Here is a 10,252-nt window from a genome sequence, read left to right on the forward strand (position 1 = left end):
TGGAAGAGCTTCCAGTCCCCCGGCAGGCCAGGCACCTCCTGCCTTGGGCACACCCAGCCCCATCTTCTTCCCTCGCCTCCCTCACCTGGGCTTGGCTCCATGTCACCTTGTCCCTGACTCCCCGCCCCTGGCTCAGCTGCCCCTCCTGGGTGCTCCGTGGCCTCTGCACATGCCCCTAACCAACCACGCTGGTATTCACCTAACATTAAGCAGTGCTCCGGCGTGCCAGGCCCTGACCTAGGAGCTCCGCAGCCATTAACCCATCACATGCGCGGTCTTGCTGGGCACCCCACGGAACTGCTGGTGCAGGGCCCAGTGTTGGACACCGTGCCCGCACACAGGGTGTGCACTGGTGTCTGCTGAACGAGTGATGGTGACAGAGCATGCCCCGGATGCCTCGCGATCTTAGCCAGGGATTGAGACCTTACAACAGGAGGCCTGGCAGGGCCCGTGGTCCATGTGTGGACCCTGAAAGGGCTCCAGCAAAGCCATGGGCCTTAGCATGGGGGTGCACATTAAATGGCCACTGCCTCTGAGACAGATGTGGGGCGCAGTGCTGGCCTGCGACAACGGTGAGGTACACACTGCTACCATCACCATTAGATAGACCAGGAGTCGGGCGCGTCGAGGATTCAGGAGCATGCCCAAGGGGCAAGAGAAGCAGAAAGTGGCGGGCAAACATTTGAGCCCAGCAGCCTGCCCTGGGAACCCAGGCACCCTGCAAACCTGCAAACAGGAATCATACCACCAAAACCCTCAAGGCCGAGCCTGTGGCGGGGGTGGGCGAGCGCTGAGCCCCAAGCCTGATCCTCCTGCCTGTGCTTCCAGGCAAAGGCAGAAAGTGAACATATCACAGCTCCGCTTCTCCTGAGAGGAAGCAGGTGCTCTGCTGGGGGAGACCAGTCCCTGCTCAGCCTGAGGTACCTCCTCCCGAGTCCTGACCACCCAGGCATTGGATGGTAAAGCAGTCCTCGGTGGCCAAGCCGCTAAGACGTTGTCCACATGACCATGTCTGCTGACCCGCAGTGATGCCCGGAGGATCAGGCTGCAACTCTCCGCTGACTCACAGTGATGCCCGGGGGCTCAGGCTGCAGCTCTCTGCTGACCCGCAGTGATGCCCGGGGGTCAGGCTGCAGCTCTCTGCTGACCCACAGTGATGCCCGGGGGGTCAGGCTGCAACTCTCCACTGACTCGCATTGATGCCCGGAGGGTCAGACTACAGCTCTCTGCTGACCCACAGTGATGCCCGGGGGGTCAGGCTGCAACTCTCCACTGACTCGCATTGATGCCCGGAGGGTCAGACTACAGCTCTCTGCTGACCCACAGTGATGCCCGGGGGGTCAGGCTGCAACTCTCCACTGACTCGCATTGATGCCCGGAGGGTCAGACTACAGCTCTCTGCTGACCCACAGTGATGCCCGGGGGGTCAGGCTGCAACTCTCCACTGACTCGCATTGATGCCCGGAGGGTCAGACTACAGCTCTCTGCTGACCCACAGTGAACCCCGGGGGGGCGGGGGGCGGGGGGTCAGGCTGTAGCTCTCCGCTAACCCGCAGTGATGCCTGGGGGGTCAGGCTGCGGCTCTGCAAAGGACTTCTTTCCTCTGTGCGTGCTTACTGGAGAGGGGTCAACACTTGGAGGGTGAATGAAGCACAAGCTCACAGCTTTGTTCCAGCCATGGGTCTTTTTGGACATGCGACAACTCTTTCCTACAGAATGCAAGCCCCACGTGGGGCACATCGCCCCGCAAACACCATCACACGCAGTTGACCCGCTTTCGTCGCTTCTCTGATGCTCCGACTGAACTTCCTCCCACTGTTTCTAGTTCTGTTCCATCGATCTCGTTGCCCCAGCTAGACTGGGAGATGAGCAAGCCTCACAGCAGAGGGTGGCCGTGGACGGGAACACGTTTTTCTCTGATACCCTAATCTCAGAGCACGTCCCGGGGTGAAGCAGAGCATTCTGACCTATCCCAGGATAGATTTGGTATCTAGCTGCACCAGACCTTTTCCTGAGACCTCTTGTCACTCTGCCTTTACTGGGGGCAGGGGAGGGCAGGGTATCAGGCAGTGGGGCAAGGCCCCTGAGAGACAACCTCACCCCGACCCATCTCACGCTCACATCTTGCCTGGGTCCCACTCAGGGTCTCCCTGCAGACCTTTACACTCTGCATGGAGAACACGGCATGAAAAGTTTAAACCAGCCTGAGATGAAACTCAAGTGGAGAAGGAGGAGAGAATACAAATTAGAAAGAGCGAGGAGACACAGAGAGAGACAGGGAGAAATGCGAGCAGCCGCGCCCCACACTCTGGCGGGCTCCACCGGGCAGCTCAGACATTGCTGGGAGGGAGGAGGGAGGGAAAGGGAAGAACTCCCAGTGGCTAGAAACCCTGGCCCTGGCCTTGGCTCCCAGACACAGCCAGACCCCACGTCCCCAGGCTGTCCAGCAGCCTTCCCACCACACGTGTGTCCAGCTCATTCTGCCCCTCCCCATGGCAAGAATCCCTGGCCAGGGTTCAGGTCAGGCCCCCACGCAGGGCCCCCAAGATACCACCCTCCATGCATCATCCTGTGTCCCCTCAAAGCCAGGAGGCTTCCCTTAATCCCAAGCCCCAAGCAAGCTGTCTGGACATCCGGCTCTCCTCCCCCAGCTCTGAGCTAGGGACAGAGTGAATGCCCTGTGCAGGTCAGCTGCAGGGAGACAGTCCTGGGCAGTGGCCAAGCCCTGCCCCCAGCAGGCCCCGGCCCAGTCATCCTGCGAACCAGCCCTTGGCCACGCGGCGGCAGCCTTTCCCTCCTCAGGGAGGGAAATCCCTCAAAACAGCCCTCAGCGTTTGCACTCCGGCTCTGACCTGAGCTCTAAGGAGCCCCTGGAAGGATCCCTCAGGAGCAACCAGCCTAGCCAGACCCAGCTGCCTCCTGCCAGGGTCATGAGCTGAGGGGGTGGGGGCAGAGGGGCTTGCAGGGCCGTAGACCCCCTGCAAGTCCCCAGAGCTGACTCCCCTGGCTCTCTAAAGTAGCTGGAGGATGGACGGCCCCGGCAGGGCAATCTGCCCACAGCAGATCATTGCTCCCCCCCTCCCCCGAGGAAGCCGTGCTGCACTTTCTTTGCCACAGTTCTGGGCTTTCCTATAAAAGGGAGAAGGTGGCTTGGCAGCCCAAGCATGAGCGTGATCTCGAGCCCGGAGAGTCCGGGCAGCCAAGTAGGGCCCACAAACCAAGGCCGTTCTTTCTGGTTAGGGGAGGCCCCTTCCGACTGATAGACTCACTGAGGCAGTTCAGGTGCCCTGCTGCTCAGCTGGCTCGACCTCATCTGACCACCACCGCCAGGCCATGGGCCTGGCCAGCCTGCCTCCCTGGACTCCACAGTGTGCAGGCTCCGAGAGCCTGAAGCCTAAAGCCAGGGTGTGGCCCTTGCTGAGGCCTAGAGCAGGGAACCAGGGCTGCCCCTGCTGGTCCTGCTGAGCTTCTGGGGCTTTCCACTGCCTCCTGTGCAGCCTCTGTGGGACCTGGGGTCGTGCCTAACACAGAGCTCCTTTTCTATCGTGAGCAAAGATGCTCTGTGGGCCTCAGCTTTCTCCCCGAGGCCTGCATGGACCTGCTATTCTGCCCTTCCCACCCGGCCTGCAGAGCCCAGCCAGCTCTGCAAGTGGCTTCCCCACAGCAAGGAGCCTCCCACAGGGGCGAGGGGCCCTGAACCTGCTCGCCCTGGAAGGTAAGCTGGCAGGGCCGCGCTGTGGAGCCATGACTGGCTTTTTCAGATGGTGCTGAGGACGCAGCACAGCCCGTGTCTGTCGGAATCTGACCAGCAGAGAGCCCAGCCCTGGCGCCCAGACCTCTTCGTGCTGCCCACCTGTCGGCCTCGCTGGTGGGGCTGGCACGCTTTGCCGCCTTATTTGGGCAGTCAGGCTGTGTGGTTCCCAGCTGCGGGCCAGTAGGCGTGCACGCACTCAGATGTCGCTCTATAAGTATCTGAACTAAAAATAGGGAGAGGCCGCCCGAAGTGTTTGTCAATGGAACTTAAATATTCCAGAATGGCTCCTGACTTTAGATCTCAGGAATTCCGATGTTCTCAGCTAGAGGTTTCAAATGTCTACAAGAGGCATCCTCCTCCTCCTGACGAGCATCTCCACATAAGGCACCTACTGGGTGCTCTGGCTTGCTCTGGGTTCCAGGGAGCTCCCAGAGCCACCAAGGACCCACGTCCATGAAAGCACTCCCAGGGTGACTGGGAGGAGAGACATTGAAGGTCAGAGTGTCACTGGCCCCCCGGCCTGCAGAGCCCAGCCGGCTGCAAGTGGCTTCCCCACAGCAAGGAGCCTCCCACAGGGGCGAGGGGCCCTGAACCTGCTCGCCCTGGAAGGTAAGCTGGCAGGGCCGCGCTGTGGAGCCATGACTGGCTTTTTCAGATGGTGCTGAGGACGCAGCACAGCCCGTGTCTGTCGGAATCTGACCAGCAGAGAGCCCAGCCCTGGCGCCCAGACCTCTTCGTGCTGCCCACCTGTCGGCCTCGCTGGTGGGGCTGGCACGCTTTGCCGCCTTATTTGGGCAGTCAGGCTGTGTGGTTCCCAGCTGCGGGCCAGTAGGCGTGCACGCACTCAGATGTCGCTCTATAAGTATCTGAACTAAAAATAGGGAGAGGCCGCCCGAAGTGTTTGTCAATGGAACTTAAATATTCCAGAATGGCTCCTGACTTTAGATCTCAGGAATTCCGATGTTCTCAGCTAGAGGTTTCAAATGTCTACAAGAGGCATCCTCCTCCTCCTGACGAGCATCTCCACATAAGGCACCTACTGGGTGCTCTGGCTTGCTCTGGGTTCCAGGGGAGCTCCCAGAGCCACCAAGGACCCACGTCCATGAAAGCACTCCCAGGGTGACTGGGAGGAGAGACATTGAAGGTCAGAGTGTCACTGGCGATGCCAGCACGTTCCTGCAAACCCTGGCCGTGACTAGCGGCAGGAGCTCTGAACGGGTCCTTGAAAGGGGAGAGACCGGTGTGGCCTGCCCACCTCCCCTGACTGCCTATCCAGCAGCACCTGGTTCTCCTCTGGGATCCACAGCCATGGGATCTCCCTGGGGGCTGGCTCCAGGGTGGACAGGTGACCCTCACTGGCCGCCCAGCATCTTTCTCCTTCCTGTCCCCACTGGCTGGCTCAGGGGTGGGCAGGCGATCCCGTCCAGGCCAGAGACAGTCAACTCTGGGCTTTGGAGGAAACACTGAGATGCAGAGATGTCTTCATGAGCTGGGGCCTGTGAGGCTGCGGGAGGCCTGACACTCTCAGAGCCCAGTCGGTGGAGGGGACCTGTTGAGGGTGAGGCCTCTGTGAGGAGGTGGAGCTGAGACCAAGCCCTACTAACAGCTTTTGAGCCCTGGAACCCAGCAGTGCCCAAACCTTTTTTTCACCTCATCTGAGCTAAGTAAGGCCACCTGCCATTCGAGGAGCCCTGACGACTTGGCACGCCGTGACGGGGTCACTGGACAGCAGCTTAGCGAGGGTCAGGGCAGTGCAGAGAACGCCAGCTGCAGATGAGCAGGCCACAGCGCAGCCTCAGATCAGCCTGACCAGGAGTGACAGGCAATGCAGCCCTGTGCCCTCTGGGCCGTGGCACCTGCTCTCCAGTGCTATGCCTCTCCTGTCCCTGTGGAAAGCTCCCCCTTGGCCTTCAAAGCTGCCTCCTCTGGCAGCCCGGGGTCACCCTGCCTGCTCGTCCCACCTCTTGCCTGTGTTTTTTGTTCTGGCTTTCAGGTTTCTCTGAGGCGTGAGGACACCAATGACCCAGGGCTGGCTGGTTCTCCCCAGGACCAGGATAACACAGGAGACCCCCTGGAATTTGGATTCTCCCTCGGGAGATGGAAGGAAACATGGCCAACGAGAGCCCTGGCCTGACGAGGCAATGCTCGAGCAGCTGAGCGTTAAGCCAGCCGTGGCTGGGAGTGATAAGATCGAGTCTAGGCTAAGTGATAAGGGGCAAAGCTGCACAAGTTCAGCCACAGAGACACAAGTGCAATGACCTGGCCGCCACTGTGCCTGCCTCCACTGTCCCCCACACACTGAGTCCCTGGAGGACCAGGTCCAAGGGGAACCCAGCCGGCAGCTGGTGAGGGGCTTGGAAGGGCAGAGCCAAGGCTTTGGCCATGCTCGCCTGCCACGTGATCCTGGCCTCACTTCACTTCGCCAGCTGGAAATGGGACCCAGGACCCTGAAGTGTCCAAAGGCTCCCCAGAGACCACCACTTCCTTTCTGCCCACGGATCCCGAGTCTCGGTAGTGTCCACTGGCCTCGGAGGCCAGCAAAGAGCACCCCATGCACTTTCTAATTCTGCTGGCAGCCCCTTCCCTTCCTCAGAGCTCAGAAAATGGCCCTTCCTGCCAGCGTTCTTCGATGCTGCCATGACTTAGAAACCTCAGGCTTCCGGTCACAGCTGGAACCACCTGGGGATCCTCTTCCTGTTTCATCAGAGCTCAACTCTAGCTACCAAACTTCAAGGAGACAAGACTCCCACCCCCACCCGCCCCACCCCAGGCTGTTTATGCTCCTTTCTTTCCATGGAAGGACCTAGGCTTGGGGCAGAGCCCAAACTGCCAGGCAGGCTGTGCGCTGAGCAAGGGAGAGGGCCGAGATGCTGGGTGGCTGCGGGGGCCCTTCAGGTGCCATCGGTTTCCATGGGCCCTGAAAAGAGGACAAATATAGGCGTGGAACCCCCAGCTCAAGACCCCAGGAGGGGGCGCCTAACAGCCTGGGGTGTCAGAGAGCTTTTCTAGAGAGATCTTTACTTAAATCAAAGACACAAAGACCAGTAGGAACTGACACAGGGGAGGAGTGGGGAGTGGGGAGAGGCAGAGAAAGGGTAGGCGGGAAAGGAGTCTAGAAACTGTCTGGAGAGGGACAGGAGGCTTGGGAACTGGAGGGCAGATGAGGGCGCTGGCCACAGGGGGCTGCAGCCAGCTGTCTGCCTGGCTCCACGTGGGTGGGAGGGCTCCACCTAGCTCGCTCTTGCTGCAGTGCCTCTGTGCCCTTCCCCACGCTGCCCCGGTCATGGTGAACTGAGGCTCCCGGGGCTCCCCAAGCCAGCCAGGTCACGGCAGCCCTGCCAAAGCTGGAAAAGGAGGCATGGAAGGCCACCAGGAAAACGGAGAGGCCAGCGAGGCTACAAGGCACAAGGAGACCAGGCTGCCTCCAGCTCCCAGAAATAGCTTGGTAATTAAGAGGCGGAGAGTAACGGTGGCTGACCAGACGGCATCGTATCACGACTTGTGCCCACTTTGTGTTTCCTGAGCAATCTTTGCTAATTAATTCTTAAAGATTCACACACTGGGATTAAAACACTCAGCTCCCAGAAGCCAACCTGGTCGATACCTTTTCAGGCTAATGGAGGGACTGGAGGTGAAGAGCCAGCTTGGGCGAGAGCAGGGGTGTTCGGGTCCTGGGAGCCTTTTCCAAAGGGCAGGGCTTCTGAGGGTGCCCACGGCTTGTTCTGACCAGGAGGTGGTGACCTCTGGGAGCACCAAGCCACACATGGCAAGGGAGCTGCTGAAACCTCCAGGGAGACAGGACGCTGGAAGGACAGGGAGTTCGAGGCAATCCTGGCAGGGTGGACGGGGTGCCCGGAGAAGACCAGATGATTGGACCCCGAGGTGGAAGTCCAGCCAGCACGATGCTCACTGGGGAATGACCATGCTCCACCTCCAAAGATCTCTGTGAGGACCTGGAACCTCCCAAACACATTGGAAATCAGAAGCCCCCATTCTGTTACCCATGACTGAGTGGTGTCCTTGGCCCAGACACACATGGCTCTGAGCACACAACACAGATCTGTGTGGTGGTGGGCACCTAGCATGTGGCTGGAGGTGTGTGCATAGTGAGGAGCTGGTGGGAGCTGGCCTGCAAGCAAGCACCCTGCCCTTGAGATCAGGGCTCCCGCTCTCCCAGGGGCCCAGGAGCACAGCAAGGGGAGGCCAGTCAGGAAGGCGGTGGTCTCCCCAGCAAGTGCACACACCTCTGCTGTTTGAGAAGGGACCACACAATGCCACCGCAGCCTATAGCTCCCAGTGGGAGACCTGGTGTTCCCAGTGGGTCAGACTGGAGCAGGCCGGCATTCTGGAGCAAATCCCAGGGCCTGCCTTTGCAGAGAGGGGGGCTGGAAGCAGCACAGAATAACTAATTAATGATGGTAAAGTATTGTGGAGGGGGAAGCGTTGCATAACCGCTAAGTGGTGGGTTATTATTATTCATGCAATATTCATACTGTGCTCTTCAGCCTCTGGGAAGCTTCACTCCGGAGTCCTGCGGGACCGGGTGGAGGGGAGCATGTGCCCAGGGAACAGGGCTGCGCGATGACAGCTGGCCTGGACCACGGGGAAGGGGCCATGACACTGCAGGGGCAGCACAGCGTGCATCCGCACGGCACCCTCAGCAAACCCAGGGCCTGCCCAGAGCCACCTGCGTCTGTCTACCAGGAGGGGCCATTCAGGGAGCCCTGCTACGTGCTAGGGCCTATGCTGGGCATCTCCACGTTTTCTAAGGCAGCTCCTGACATCTGCAGAGCCCAGAGCAGCTGTGTGTCTAAGTACCTAAGTTATAAATGAAGCCGCAGCACAGCCACGCCAGTACCCCCAGTTCAGAGCCCACAGTCCACTCCCCGGGTATCCCTCCCAAGGTGAGTCAAATGCCCCAACGGTGGAACTCTTACGGCAGGGCAGGAGGAAGCCAGGCCTGCCCTGGGTTGCCTGGAGTGACTGACTTCAGTACTAGGGGTGACCCTGTCAGACTGCCCACAAGTCCAAGTTTTTCCTACTCAGAGTCTGACCTTTTCCCCAGATCTGAGGGGTGCCCCAACTCAGGCTGCATGCTGATCCCCATGGAGAAATGAGTGTGAGGGGTGTAGCCTTGGAAGCCAGTGCAGACCGTGTAGGCATGGCTCTGGGCAACGCCAGCTGCCTTCTCCTACAGGGACTACCCAGTCATGTCCAGCCCCGTGGGACACTGCAGCAAGGGTCCTTCCTCCAAGGCTGCTCATGGTCCTCCAGGAAACACTCCCAGACACCCCATCTAGGTGAGGGGCTCCTTCCCTGTCTGCCTCTGTGCACCCCACATCTGAGCATTAACACACTGCATTGCCACCACCCTCCTACAGACTGGATCCTCAGGCTGGGGTCTGACTCACCAAACTTTGTGTCCCAGCAGAGTCTGGGGAGAGCAGTATCTGCTTCATCAAAGAGAAAGATCTGGATGCCCTCGTGACCCAGTCCTGAGGGCCCAGGTCTGGGCTCTTGCCCTCTTCCTTAGACAGTGACCTCCTGATGGCCTGGCTGGAGGTTTGCACAAGTCTGCCCAGGGTGCGGGTGGGTACGGCAGGCCCAGGTAGACACTTTCCAGCTGCTCTTCTCTGGACAGCAGGAGAAGCGAGCTCGCTGTGTCTCACTGAGGACTGTTTGCTGGCTGTTTAATAAAAACGCTTTTGATACAAGCAGCAGTGTTTGATCTAAGAGCCAGTGACAACACCCGCTGGTTCATGTGGCAGCCAGGTCAGCTGGTTTGTGGCTTCTCATCAGGGACCGAGGACCAGGGGTTTCCCCGGCAGGAAATCTGCTTTTGTCACCCCTACTGTCTTCACCCCATGGGGCCATAGACTTCCTCCAAGAGCCTCTAGGATCAGGGTTCCAGGGAAGTGTGTGAAGAGATTTTAGGTAGGGACTGGTGGGTGGCATGGTGGTTAAGGTGCGGGACTCCTACATGACCAACCACGGTTTGAGTCCCAGACCTGTTGGCTTGCTTTCTCACCCTCTCCTCTCTCTCTCAGTCAAATGGAAGAATAATGATAATAAATACAATTTTTAAGAGAGAGAGAGAGAGGTTAGGTAGTCCAGGAGTCATTACTTGAAATCTCTCACCTCCCTGGGGTTAACAACTCATTTCAGACTCCGTGTTCTAGAAAGATAGAAGAGGCTTTCTTTCCCCTTGTCTTCTCACCAAGCATAGCTAAAACTCCTAGATACATTTTCAAGCAGATATGAGAATAGCCCGGAAGATGGAAAGGAGACAGCAGACTGACTAGGGGCCTTGAAACCTAGGAATAATAGAACAGTGAATTTCCTAGGTTTTGGAGTGTTTTTTGGGTTTGTTTTTTTTGGGGGGTGGGGGAGGTGGTGGCATTTTTTGCCTCATACAACCTAGACTAGGTGCCGGAGAAGCAGGCAACCAGAAATTCTATCAGCCACAGGCATAAAAGCCCCAAGAACGCCAGCTCTCAC

The 10,252-nt window shown here is 58.9% G+C and overlaps 1 protein-coding gene across 2 annotated transcripts in view; it reads right to left on the reverse strand.

Annotated features, from left to right (window-relative positions):
• The window catches only part of TMEM273 (transmembrane protein 273), a 31,323-nt gene that overhangs the window by 12,058 nt on the left and 9,013 nt on the right, over window positions 1–10,252 (reverse strand). The gene's annotated exons all lie outside the window — the stretch shown is intronic.

The sequence above is a fragment of the Tupaia chinensis genome, unplaced genomic scaffold (genome assembly GCF_000334495.1).
Source record: "Tupaia chinensis unplaced genomic scaffold, TupChi_1.0 Scaffold144750_1, whole genome shotgun sequence".
NCBI classification, from domain to species: domain Eukaryota; kingdom Metazoa; phylum Chordata; class Mammalia; order Scandentia; family Tupaiidae; genus Tupaia; species Tupaia belangeri.